Genomic DNA, 14,498 nt, shown 5'->3' on the forward strand with positions numbered 1-14,498 from the left:
CAGTAAAAGGCTGGCTCTCTCTCTCTCTGCAGAGTGTTATTTGGGGAATCTCTCCAAGATCTGCTTCTTAAACCATCCTATGCTAACTTTCCCTCCAGCTCATCATTCTCCCAGACTTTGGACTGCCATCACTGGGACTTGGACTTTCCTTCCAGGGTCTGCCGCCACTGTCACTTCTGCTTAGCCACCAACCCAGTCTAGGCTCCCGGACTCTGGCTTAAATGAGAGCCTCAGGCCCCCTAAGAGTACGTTAACGTAAGTCAGACACTACTAATCTGCCATGTTGCCTTAAGCAAAGTCACTCAACATCTCTCCTCAACCATGAAACAAGAAAGTCTGTTCTTTCCAAATTGACCTCAAAAACTATTGGTTTCTATAATCAAACCAGGCAAATGGGAATATATATCTCTCTAGCATTGAATGCATACTATCTGCCAGATGCTGTGCTAGGCACCAGAGCCAGGGCTATAACTAATGCACCGCTCTTTCCCCAAGCAACAACTAGATGCCTGAATGCAAATTCAAACATGATCATAAAAAGATGAAATTATATCTTTATAGATAGAGAATAACTATTGTCTTTTTATTAATATGTGTTTTTAGTGATATGTCCATTTAAAGATGATCACTTTTATTTATCCTCAGTCTAGGGGAATCTATTTAAATTCTTTCAATTGACATATAATAACTGTACATATTTATGGGGTACATCGTGATGTTTTGATACAACGTATAGCCATCAAATCAGGGTAATTAGCATATCCATTACCTCCAACATTTACCATTTCTTTGCAGTTGGGAACATTCAAAACCCTCTCTTTTAGCTATTTGAAAGTATATAATAAATTATTATTAACTATAGTCATCCTACAGAGCTATAGAACACCAGAACTTATTCCTCCTCTCCAGCTGTAATTTTGTAACCTTTAACCATCTCTTTCCATCTCTTACCTCTACCCTTGCCAGTCTCTAGGAACCACTATTCTACTCTCTACTTCCATGAGATCAACTTTTTCAGCTTCCGTAAAGATGCCTAATTTTTCTTCTGAGAAGTTCATGTAACATATATCTACAGAGAAAATTTTTTCCTACATATTTCCAAATATAATAGCCAGTCAGCTACTCAAATCCATATAGAAAACAAATTTTGCATTCTTAGTTCACTTCCAAATCATTTTATGGAGTTGTTGTAGAATAAAAGCCCTTAGCTAATAATATCTTGACATTTCATTTTAAATTTTCAAAGTATTTCCATAGATATTAGCAAATTGAAGCCTTATAAAAATCCTAGTAGGTAAACTGGAAAGTATTAAACCTATTTCATTGAAAAGGAACCCAAGGTACAGGGAAAAGTAAATGATTAAGATCACTCAGTTATTCAGTTAAAACAAAATGCAGAAAACAAACACAGACTAAATCTAGTACCCAGACCACTTTCCGCTGAGAAATTTATATATTTAGAGTTTTTCATAGTGAATTTTTATAACCTTAGTCACACATACTACCCCTACCCTCCTTCCAAGAACCTACAGTGAATCTTTCAGCTTCTCTGCAGCCTATGTGGTTATTGGATAAAGTGATTAGTGATAGGTATCAGTTTATATGAATCGCTGATTAAAGAGGACTCCTATGAACACAGAGTTTCAACTTGTCAAGCCCCGGGATACAAGTCAAATTCTCTATAATCTGGTCAACTTGCTAATTGTTACTAATGGCTTGGAATTTTTTTTAAATGATTTCCTATTTTAAGGAGAATTTTTAAATTCTCTTGCGTATCTAGAAACATCCTACCTGAGTAGGCAGCGGATAAGTAATTGCCTTTCAGTATCATCTCCTCTTGCCTTCAAGGCTCAATTCATTGCTCCGAAAGAGCAGTATGATCTTATAACCTGATGAGAGGGCATTTCTAGCCAGCAATCAAGAGGCAGAAATTTCAAGAGCTGGGTGGGCCCATTCCACTACAACCCAGTGAACTTGCCCTTGTCCATGCCTGTGGTAGAGAGCAAACCCAGCTTGCAGCCTGAGCACCAGGGAGGTGGCCAACAGGCAGGCAGTGGATGAAGGGGCTTTCAGGCTTGCTCCAGAAAGATCTGTCCTGATAAATTAAATGCCTTCCTTTACCTTAAATTACTCCAGCCTTTTCATGGAAAGTAGCCACAAAATGTCCATACTACAATGTAAAGTGAAAAAAAAAAATCAGGCAATAAAATTGCATACACAGATTTATTTTCATAAGATAATTCACAAAATAATGCTAAAGGAAAAGGCATCTGATACCTTTGATACAATTTTGTCTTTATAAATACAAATATTAATGATGTATACATACAGACCTACATATATATGTGTACTCACATGGAAAGACAGTGGAAGGATACCCAGTAAAATTTACCATTATTTGTTTCTTAGTATTAGATTAATGGATATTTTCTAAGTTTCCTATATGGAATTTAGATTATTTTTGATACTAGGAAAAAATGTTACTGGTATAAATAAGTATAATAAAAAAGCTACCCTATCTATGTTTTATGTCTTTTTTTAAGATCAGAATTGTTTGTGAATGTGAATGTATTAATACTTAACACTACTGTACACCTAAAAATGGTTAAGGTGATAAATTTCATACTATGCAAATTTAACCACATTTAAAATGTTTTTTTTTAAAGTAAATAGAGTATAGGTAAAGTACTCTTCTATGAATAAACTCTATAAGTTTAAAAAAATCAGAATAACTACATTAAAATATGAAGTGAGTGCTTTTATCCGAGGGGTAGATTGTAGTTAATGATTATTTTCATCTTTATTATTCCATGTATTTCTAAAATTTTATATAGGATAATTAATATTACTTTTAAATTTGTTTAAATTCACTCCATGATTTCAAAAATACTGAATAAAAATATTCAGTATTGACTGTATATATCCATTTGTCCTTGTTGACATGTTGTTTTGTATTTATTTTCACATTTTTTCATGTGCAGATTTTATTTTCTCCAGGGGATTGCAGATTCCTGGTGGATCTTCTAGTTGTTTTGTTGTCTTCAGAGAATTTTATACATGTTAAAATGTGCACGTTCATCCACGACACTCTCATCCACCCAAATAAAGGAGAATGAAGCCTGCTGTGACCAAATTTTGACTACTACCATTGCATTTCTTCCGCAAATATAGATATCTGATCAAGAGACTGTGTGAAACATTTTAAGTTAGTCAAAAGCAAGACAGACGTGTGAGGCACTCTTATTGTTGTCACTGTGCTCATTATAGGTCTGAAAGCTCATCTATGTTAATTTTGACCAGGGTTCTCATCCTTTGTCTTCAGGCGCAGGCGACACACTGAGCTGGCAACCTCGCCGTGGGATGAACAAAGCAATTCATCCTTATTGGCAAGTTGGCCAATTTCATCATTAATCGATCATTCAGTTTTTCCAGTGTGGTCCTGAACTGTTCCTCTGGGGAGCAGAGTAAGTGTGCAGGATTTGCTCAGTCAGGCATGGCAACAACAGACAGCGAAAGAAATTTTCTAGGTATTTCATCAATAATAGAAGGTCACTGGCCTTTCTAGCAGCATGCATTTCAAACCAAGGAAAATCAAGCCTAGGATTCCCATCAGTTTTGGCTTTTTGCTCTTAATGCCCTTCCTAGGCTATAAACGCTTCTCCCAGAAGGATGTGGCATAATTTTCATACTAGACGAAAGCAGACCAGAGGAGCACTGTGTCCTGTTCCCTCCCCTGCTCTGCGCTCGCTGCAGACTCGGTCCTCAGCGGCTGCTTCCTGTGCAGGCAGCCAGGTGGCAGAGGGGACGACCTGCCGTCCCAGGTCCCTCATGCCAAGGACCTCTCCCAGATGCAGACAATAGCTCTTTGCTCCGTTTTTATTGCCGCAGCCCCAAGCTCTGATGATACGGGGCCACAATAGACCAGCAGTCAAGGCCTGTGGAGTAACAGGACATTTGAACTTCAGTTGTCTTTAAATTTACAAATAACCCAAGTGAAGCTTTTAGCTAAAGTTGAGAGAAGAAATGAGATTGTTGACCCACTTTGAGTACCTAATGCCTCTCAGGAGAAAAGCCTCTTCTGAACAGTCGTGTTCCCCAGTGAAGGCCCATCAGTCATCATTCCGTGCAGAGAAGCCCTACGTAGGGTGGCCCATGTCCCCAAGTGCCACGGATCATCTTCACACGCTGCATCACAGAAGCACCTGTCTGGATCTCCTTGTGTATGTGGCCAGATCACTACCCAGCTTTGCCTGCTGCGTGCTAATAAATCAGAGTAGAATATTAAATATAAGTATGTTTTCTAGTCACTCATATATAGGGCTTAAGACGAAAGAAAAAAAAACAAGTATTAATGTTCCTTTCCACTACTTCCCCTAGAAAAAACACAAAACAACAACAATCATAGTATCACACCTCGTTTCACTTTTAATTCCTTAGGTCATCAACTCAAACCGGTTGTCAGTATTTTAAGTCTTCTTAAGTCAAGTCTTCTGCATAATTTGCCTCATCCACAGTGCCTAAGCCAGTGCTGTGTGCTGCAAGCCCAACACGTGCTTACGAAATTGCTGGGAACTAGCATGTGCATAGCACGTTCCAGTCTCCGCAGCACTCGTCCATCTGGGCACAGCTCACTGCACCCTGTTGAGCAGAGAGAAGGAAATTGAAGCCCCAAGGGGTTGACTTGTCCTGTGTCTTAGAGAATGTGTGACTGAAATGAAACCAGCACTCTGGTTCTACTTTTGCTCATATTTTATTGTGCCCTGGTATGATGAGTTTCCCACTCTCAAAATATAAAAAGTGGGCCGGGCACGGTGGCTCACACCTGTAATCCTAGCACTCTGGGAGGCTGAGGCGGGCAGATTGTTTGAGTTCAGGAGTTTGAGACCAGCCTGAGCAAGAGTGAGACCCCGTCTCTACTAAAAATAGAAAGAAATTATATGGACAGCTAAATATATATATAGAGAGAAAAATTAGCCGGGCATGGTGGCACATGCCTGTAGTCCCAGCTACTCGGGAGGCTGAGGCAGGAGGATGGCTTGAGCCCAGGAGTTGGAGGCTGCAGTGAGCTATGATCATGGCACTGCACTCCAGCCTGGGCAACAGAGCAAGACTCTGTCTCAATATAGATAGATAGATAGATAGATAGATAGATAGATAGATAGATAGATAGGTAGAAATGTAGTACTGAGAGACTTACTGAGCTAAAAAGTTATTTCGAGATGCGGGGCCATGGTAGGTCCCAAATCATCTTGTCAAAATCAAAATAGGGGAAAAAAGAACCATATGTATATTTGAAATGACTTGTCTGAATCATTGATCTGGGAGGGTTTCAGACTTCGCAAATACAACATACATCAGGAGCACGATCTACGTGGCTCAGTCTCACGTGCCAAATGGGAAGGCAGACTATTCAGACATCTTAGCAGACGTTTCGAGCATGGGGAAACAAGCATGCCAAAAACAGGATGATCTCATTTACACGTTACACCTGACTCAGTGTGGTTCTTGCATGAATTTCCCAAGTTAACTAATTTCACGGAAAATTGGCAAGTTGTTTCTTTACCAACCCTGCTAGGAACATCTGAAGTACAAAACGAGCGCTCTTACCAGAAAGTAATATTAAAAGATTTAATTACACATTTAATTAAAGCGTCATTCTCTAATTTCCTGGTAGAATGAAGTTCCACAAGTGAGAAAGATTCTCTCCTTGTCTGAACTCTAGCCAGGCTCCTCTGAGCCCTTTTCTTAACTAGGCTTCAACCTTGGCCAATAAAGACTTGAACAGACACTAACATAGTTTCTAACAGCTCAAGGCCATACCCCTAGTATGACCCTAGTCCCCCTCAAAGTGCCAAGCTGAGTTGCCAAAAAAACTGTTTGTTCCAGCCAACACCTGAAGATAGAGCCCTTGTCTCCCAGTCTCCATGGGAGGGTAGGAGCCTAAATTCAATACATACCAGCCAGCAAACCCAGATGGGTTTTTCATGGACCCCTTTCCACTTTTTTATAATTTTTCATTTCCCTGACTCCACTGAGCCACTCTCCCCGTCCGCTTCTCTCTCATTCCACCTTTAAAAAGCCCAGTCACCAATGCAAAATCGAAGTTGAATTCAGCTCATCCTGTACTCTTTTCCCTATTGCAGTAATTATTACTGATGAAAATCTGTTGTTAACACATTAACTAGTGTCCTGCTTTGTTTATCTTTGAGAGAAGGGACTCTTCTGCCTTACTTATTTCTGTATATACAATGTCTGTACAATTTTTGTTCAGTGTCTGCTTAGTGGGTATTTGTTAAAAGAATGAACAAACACATACAGCAAGTGTTCACTGTAGAGAATTTATGGAGAGTCAGTCCACAAAACCCATTCACCTCGTCCACAACCCCTGATGTTTTATTCCTTTCCCAGGTTGGCACATGGGTGCACCACCTTGGATTTCCACTTTCAACTTTCCCAGCAGGTGCTAACTTCTGCCCTGACCCATTGGACGTATCTTGATTGGCTCAACAATTTTTTTCCTCCTGCAGAACACATATTTTTCTAAGATGTCTATCCTATCCCAAGCATGGCCTCTGAGTGAGTTTGCAGGGAGAACAGATTATGCCAGCATTGTAACTCACTCAAGGTTGTGGGTTCCAAATTTGAACTTGACCTTCTCTTGGTTCAAGTTGCAATGAGTGCTGGCAAAAATATGACCTCCTAGTTCAAAAAGAAATGCTCCAGTGGGGTTGGGGGAGGATTTAACTATCAAGTTGCTCTTACAAAAGAAGATTCTGATGAGTCAAGTGTAAAAGAATCAGAGTCTGAAGGATTTAATTTCTCTTGAAATATTTGATGGTTTTGTGGTGAAGAAGATATTTACTTAGCAATAAATATGTGGGGTCTCACTCATCCCAAAGTGTTTGAAAAAGAGATGAAGATATTTTTCCAATACCACAGTCTTGCTAGGCCCTATATTCCTTTTCCTCCTTGAACAGATAGTCTGAAAAGTTGCACTAAATATTCCCAGGCTAATTTTGGACCAACTAGAAACCAACCTTGTCCTAGATAAGATTATTTCAGGACATAGAAATAAGCAGAACTTAAGTTCAAATATTATTACTGAAATAAAACAAGAAAAAATAAAAATAAAAATTTCCCAAATCCATCAGCTATGCTAGAATTTAACATGGGCCTGGTTAGAACTTGGAATATATATAGTTGCTTTTTAATGCTATTTGTTGAAAAAGGAGTTGCCTATAGCTATAAATATTTCTTATGACCATCTCAGGAAGTTGCAGAGGCCCCTGGTCTCTCTGACCAAATATGGGATTCTTCTGGGTTCAGAACTATCATTTACCTTCACACTTTTACTGCCTGGAATGTGCCAGGGAAATGTTGTGAGGCACCATGAGTTCTCTGGGCTCTAATTCCAAAAATTAAGAAACAGAATTATTTTAAAAGTTTACTCTGTGCTTAGGATTGAGCTAGGAAATATAGAAGAGAAAGAAAATTTCTACCCAAAAGAAGTTTGTAATCTAGGATCAGACACAGACGAGAGAATTTGTAAGCAAGAGCACAATAATAATGATATCAACAGCTAATATTGATCACATATTCACTAATGAAGGGCATTGTTCTAAGTGCTATACATGTATTGTATCAGTTTATTCTGACTACCGTCTTACAAAACAGATGCTAGGGTCATCTCCAGCTATACAAGAGAGCACTTAAATAGATAAGTTCAAGACCTTGACCGAGATCACCCACCTGGATAGTGATAAGTCCAGGATTCAAAGCCAAAGCAGGCAGCTCTAGGGCCTGAATGCCAAATCTCTACCCATCACTGCCTTCAAACGTGTGTACACATTAAAGGTTAATGCACAGAGAAATGCATATAGGATGCATATAGAAATAGCTTGTGTGATCATTACAAACCGGAGCTTGCCAATTCAGTCCAAAAAGAATCATACTTCAATATTTTCCATGCATTTTAACCTACATTTGATTCTAAAATATTTATTAGACACTTGTTGTATGCAAGTTAAAAAGAATTAAGGCAGAGATTCCTTCCACAGTGGAACAAGACAAAGCTAAAAATGTTTTCACAGTGAAAGGAAGAGGAATATCACACACTGCTGTGGACATAGGAAAGTTTTCATAAGACATAAATTGAGCTGGACCAGAATTGCACATAGATGGGAATTTGGGAGAGTGAAGTGGCATTATTTGTGTATGTTTATCTACAATTGGAGAGAAACCATTTTCATAGCACAATTTTGTTATTATCTGCCTTCATCTTATTTTTCTATATGCCATCCCAATCACTTACTACAGCTGACCCAGACCTCGTTCACCAAAAACAGAAAAGGTAGTTGAACAGAACAAAAGAAGAAGAAGCAGCCTCATTTGAAACTGATGATGAACCAGCTTAGAGAACTCCAAGAGTGTCAGATACGGACAAATTTAGGGCAGCAACTTCCACAAAGTAAGCATCAGGTTCATAAGTATTTAGTGACATGACACAGTATCTCCTTTCAATTTCTCCATTCCTTCCTTCTAGCCTCCTTGCCTGCTGTATACTCTGCCCGCTAAAACCTTCCCTTGACAATAGCAAGTATCGCTTAGCCACAGTTCCATTTATCCACTGTCAATTGAAGTCTGAAAATAGGAAGTGGAGAATTCCAGAAATAAACAATTCACAAGTTGTAAATTGTGTGCCTTTCTGAGCAGCATGATGATGAAATCTCACCCCATCTTGCTTCATCCCCTATCCCACTGGGGACGGGAATCCTCCCTTTGTCCAGCACACCCACGCTGTCTACACTACCCGCCAGCTAGTCACTTAATAGTTGGCTGGGTTATCAGATCAACTGTCCTGGTATCACAGTGCTTGAGTTCGGTACTACCTGCGATTTCAGGCCCCCACTGGAGGTCTTGGAATGTGTCCCTGTGGATACGGGGGGATCACTATAGTTGAGCAGTTTCTGAAATTTTGTTTCTTTAAAACTATTTCCCTCTGCCATCCAAGCAAATTCTAACATGGTATCAGAGCAACAGAGAGGGCGTCTAAAGAAATAAAAGCAAAGCATAGCAATCATAATAGGTTTTAATAAAAGTCAGGCGAACTCACCTGAGACTTGAAAAGCCAGTGTTCATATTATTCTCAACCCCAATTCCTGAAGATGAACCACTGTATTAGGTCTTAGGGCATCTTTCTCCTCCACCTTTGTTTTTTAAAAACATACATTCCTCCAGAGGCACAGACTACTCCACTGCCCGCTCTCCTGACTTCTCCACCTGGCCACAATTTCTCCACCTTTCTACCTGCCCTGCCCTTCAGAACTATATTGTGCTCCCACTACTGTTGTGTCTCTCTTCTCTCTTACCTGAATTCTGAAAGTGGAAGCCTCCCCCTTCCTTCTTTGATGGGGTCCAGGGCAACTTGTGTAATAAAAGGTTAAGGCTAATAGAAACAAAATAAAAGCAGAAAAGGTTATTGAAAATGTTCTTTCACTAAGTAGATATGTCCTCAAAACATACACAGGGAAAATAAATAAGTGTTTGGGTCTAGGAGAGGAAATGAAACAAATATGGAGAATGCAGGACATCAAAGCAAAGCTCACTACCATGTCGAGGGGGGAGGGTTGTGTGTGAAGGGCTTAAACATCAGAAGAAAGGGGCGGACTCATTGCGCATGCCTCTCAAATCAGAATTTTATATATACCCCGGACACCTGATGCATAACGAGGACATTTGCATTTCAACAATGGATGATTGAATGTACCTGGCTTATCCCACGCTGTTTTAACACAGGAAGATCACATTAGAGTCAACGTTTAGTGAGCTATGCCAGGTGTTCTGCTAGGATCTGGGTTCCTGGGAAAAGTAATTATACAATAACCAGTGGAGGCAAAACCATGTTTTAAATATATTCTGATTTTCTGGTATCTCCTATAAAAAAAAAAAAAAACACTTAAAATGGAGAGCAATCTCTAAGCAAGTAACTTATTCAGCAGCAAGTTTTGAAGAAGGGGATTTGCCTACTCTCATTTTTAGAAGGAAAAATGGAGACAGAAAGCATGGATATTCATGTACCCCAAATAATGATAAGCAGAAAGTGAAAAAAATAATTGCTGCAAAAATAATTAGCAACTTTTATCTGAATAATGCAGATAGCCTTCATGAAAAGGGATTGAAGTAACCTATAGATGAAAATAAGATAAAGATCTTCCTTGAAAATATATAAAGAAAGTGAAGGTTACATAAACCCCATTCACAGTAGTAGCAAGGGTACTTTATTTATACTGAGGAATTTGTTTTTCTATCTTTTCTCTGTGACATTATACTTTGCTTGTGCAAAAAAAAAAGTGCTGAAATTAATTATAAAAATTGATTACTTAGTAAAAAAATTATATTGTTGTAAATAAATACAAACAAGTATATTAAATTGGGCTAAGCTCTGGTTCGCTATACAGGTTGAGTATCCCTGATCTGAAAATCCAAAATCTGAAACTCTCCAAATTCAGAAAATTTTTGAGCACCAACATGATGTTCAAAGGAAATGCTCATTAGAGCAGTTCAGATTTCAGATATTCAGATTAGAGATGCTCAACTGGTAAAGTATATAATGTAAATATACCAAAACGTGAAAAAATCCAAAATTTGAAACGTTTCTGGTCCCAAGCAGTTTGGATAAGGGATACTCAACGTATGCTATCCATACTGAGTGAAAGCTTAAGACCTAAGCACAGTCTACCTATGGGTTACTTACTGCCTTCAATCAATCAGTAAAAATCACTTAAGCAAGTGACGATAGCTGTGGGATTCAAGAGTGGCAAATGCCTAATTTGCACCTGGTAGCAAACAAACAAATTTGCTCCATGAAATAGCTATACAGTGGCCACAGGCCCTGAAAATTCAGCTGGAGTCCCCAAACATTTGTGTGCCCTTTCTCTTGTTTTAATTTTGAGAAATTAGTCAAAGTGACAAATATGACTTCTATGTATACAAAAGCAAACAACACACTAAAAAAGGTAAACAAAATGAAAACAGAGGAAATTAAACCAACTTCAGAGGAGAAATGCCAATTATTTAAGAGCTCAGAAGTGGGAAAAAGTGATATACCCAGGACAGCTGAAGGATTCATTCTCTTCAACAGGCTACTATAAAATGACTCAATTGGATTACCCAAATTTTAAGCCAAGGAATCTTTGAAATATCCCACATTACTGTGTGTTCACTGTAATGGAGACACAATCACAAGCTCCAAGTCCCAATTGCCTAACGTGCCTTCTTTCATCCCCAGCTTGCCCCAAACTGTACCCTGTCCTTCTCAATGAAGATCTCATCTCCCTGACTCACGCTGGTCCTCTCTCTGGCCTGGGAAGTGTCAGTTCTAATGAGCTGGAGGAGAAGGACTGAGATTCTTCAATGAGCATGGAAGAATGGAGGGACGCCAGCTAAATGCCATTCACACTCTAAATAGCCATTCAGATTAGTGGCCGTGGTTCCTAAAGGACAGATCCCACACTGATGTGTGTGCAGACCCCTTTCGAGATCAGCGATCCATGCAACTCGAGTGGTAATGGGATCCGACCCTCAGTGTCGAAACCTGCACCTGTTAGGCTCAGAACAATGGGTCATTCTGAAGTCAGCCACTGCAACTTGCTCTTTTCCAGGCCAGTGAAAAGAATATCTCATTTCTCTTGGAACTTGGTGACCACCACACAAAATACGTTGGGGCGAGTTGCAGAACAACATACAAGCTGTGAAAATGATGCTATTACAGATGTAACACTACAGACCTGCCAGCCTCACATTTTGAGAACAGTGCACATTAATCATATCTTTCTTCCATTTCAGTGGACTGCAAATTAAGCTCACATGAATGGCTGAAAAGAGGAGCATGAATGTATATATGTATGTACAGAGGGGGTGTTAATTAAATATATATGAAGAGCACATTAGCTCATCATTTGAGGCACAGAGTCCCAGTCTCAATTCTCTCCCGAGCTGTGTGACTTTGGGTAAGTCAAGTCACTATGCTTCTCTGTGGAATTGAGAGAACATCAACCTCAAAGCATAAGAGGGCCTCAAAAAATGTACCTTTCCTCTGCTCTACTTTCAGTTTCATCATCCATTAAAACTTTGGAGTAAATAATCTCTAAGTTTTCTTCTAATTCTAAAATTCTATTATTCTAATTATTCTATGATTCAGTATAACTAAAAGATCATGCTACACACTCCTTACTAGCCAGAATTATACCAAGTATTATATCATTGATTAAAATGTATAACAAGTACTCGCCTAAATCTACATTTTCTCATTTTTCCAAAATGAGCATTGATTATTTGTGTCATTTGTAATTGGCTTAAGAAAGTACCGCTTTCAACTGCCTTGTCTTGAGGCAAATAAAAGGAGTAATCTTGCAGTACTAATTCCCAGGAATGAAGATTCCACACATTCCCTTCATAGCTGGTGTTGGTTTGTAGTCACAGCAGAGAAAGGCTGATTGTTGACACCCAGTTTCCCTTTTGCTCCTGGTCACACAGCTAGACTACATTTCCCAGCCTTCTTTGCACTTGGGCACAGACATGTGACTTAGTTTTAGCCAATAGAATGTGGGTAAGAGTAACATGTGCCACTTCTAATTCTGGCCAATAAAATCCTCCAACATGTAATCCTCCCCATATGCCCATTTAATGGAGGAAATTCTACGGATTTAAAGGAGGTGCAGCCACAAGATGGAAAGTTTCTGTGACTCCAAGTCAGAGCTTTCAGGAAATCTACCCTGAAAAGCTATATGAAAAGGAACATCCACATTGGATTTTTGTTGAGCAAAAAAACAAAGTTTGTTAAACCTGTTAAATTTGACGATTATTATTTCCAGAGTTAAAGAATCTTGATTACAGTTGTCATGTGCAAAATTACCTTGATGCAAAGGTAGCCTTCAAGTATACTACCAGGCAAATTATCTCAGAGGTCACAGAACGGGAAGGTTCACAGAGCAAGTTAAAACACTCTAATCGCATGGTTATTGAATTAATTTCACACACAGTGAGAAGCAAGGAGAAAAGAGAAGGGATAAGTTAACACATTTATTGGGTCTAATTGGGACCATGCTAACTAAATCCTGAGGTACGTGAAGCTCATGCATCCCGGCTCTCTGATTCAGCTTCCCTGGTGACGGTGTGGGTATGAGGACCAGAATTGGGATTCAAACAACAAAGAGCCTTGAGGATCTCACAGAGCCCTCTCTGAAGCCCACAGACTGCCCTAGGGATCCTCTTTGCTCCCTGATCCTTTGGAATCACTTGATTCACCAGAGACAGCACAGGGAGTGGGTAGGAGGCCCAAGCCTTGCCACCCCAAAAAAGTGGTAGACTAAAGGAGCAAAGGAAATATGAAGGCCCCTAAGTCATTTCAAACATTCCTTGCATTTCTCCCAGTCCTGAAGAAAGGGCTCAGAGGACATGCCTTGCAAGTGCTTTTGTCAATAGTTAATGTTCCACCAAATAACAAGGAGGCAGCCATTTTCTATAATGAAATATGAGGTATTATTTTCTTCCCCATTATTTAGCGTTGTGAAACCCTCCAGAAACTCTTCAATCATCTGCAGCTATTTTTCTCAAGACAAATCAAAGTATAATAAATGGTGTTTTGCATATTGAGAGGATAATGGCTATTGCAAAAAAAAAAGATTCCTCTCCTAAATTATTCTAAGTTAGCCTAATTTATATTCCCTTATTAAAATGAAGACTGGCAGCTGATAGGAAATTACTCACCATGCCCTCAGATGTTGCTCAGAGTTCTAAAGCTTGTACAATTGGGGAGCCTTTTAAAGAAAAACTATATTAAAAATATTATTTTCACAAATATAACAAAAATATGGGACCATGTGACCATATTACTTGGCCACTTCTCAAGACCTTGAAAGCAGCCTATGAAAATGAGAAGTCCTAAAGCAAACTTTATTTATTCACAGTAAACCCACCTCTAACTGAGGGTTTTCTTAAGTTGCAGATTCATTCCAGAAGTATTGGGGTGTGTCTATCTCTGCAAAGGAAGCCTGAAGAGAAAATGCCAGGAAGAAATGGAGTCAGGGTTGGGCACGGCAGCTCACACATGTAATCCTACCATCTTGGGAGGCCGAGGCAGGAGGATCACTCGAGGCCAGGAGTTCAAGACCAGCTTCAGCAAGAGTAAGATCCCATAGGTACTAAAAATAGAAAAATTATCCAGGCATGGTGGTGTGTACCTGTAGTCCCAGCTACTCAGGAGGCTGAGTCAGGAGGATCGCTTCAGCTCAGGAGTTTGAGGTTGCAGTGAACTAAGATGATGCCACTGCACTCTAGCCAGGGTGACAGAGCAAGACTCTGTCTCAAAAAAGAAACAAGAAAAAGAAAAAACAAAAAAACAAAGAAATGGAGTCAGGACATTTAAAAACTGAATTGCCACATTTCCAAGCAATTAAAATCACAGTTGTAAGTGGATGTTTCAGTAACATTCAGTTCAC

General features: G+C 39.4%; 2 long non-coding RNA genes across 2 annotated transcripts; both read right to left on the bottom strand.

Annotated features, from left to right (window-relative positions):
• Positions 1-3,820: 3,820 nt before the first annotated feature.
• Positions 3,821-4,427, bottom strand: LOC123627087. The gene is made up of 3 exons (XR_006731128.1): positions 4,414-4,427; positions 4,051-4,260; positions 3,821-3,935 (listed from the first exon to the last, which is right to left on the bottom strand). It is a non-coding gene; the product is annotated as an uncharacterized LOC123627087 (long non-coding RNA).
• Positions 4,428-4,614: 187 nt separating this feature from the next.
• LOC123627088 lies at positions 4,615-14,031 on the bottom strand. Its single transcript, XR_006731129.1, has 4 exons — positions 13,977-14,031; positions 9,767-9,858; positions 9,369-9,445; positions 4,615-4,638 (listed from the first exon to the last, which is right to left on the bottom strand). It is a non-coding gene; the product is annotated as an uncharacterized LOC123627088 (long non-coding RNA).
• Between the last annotated feature and the right edge of the window lie 467 nt (positions 14,032-14,498).

The sequence above is a fragment of the Lemur catta genome, chromosome 23 (genome assembly GCF_020740605.2).
Source record: "Lemur catta isolate mLemCat1 chromosome 23, mLemCat1.pri, whole genome shotgun sequence".
Lineage (NCBI taxonomy): Eukaryota > Metazoa > Chordata > Mammalia > Primates > Lemuridae > Lemur > Lemur catta.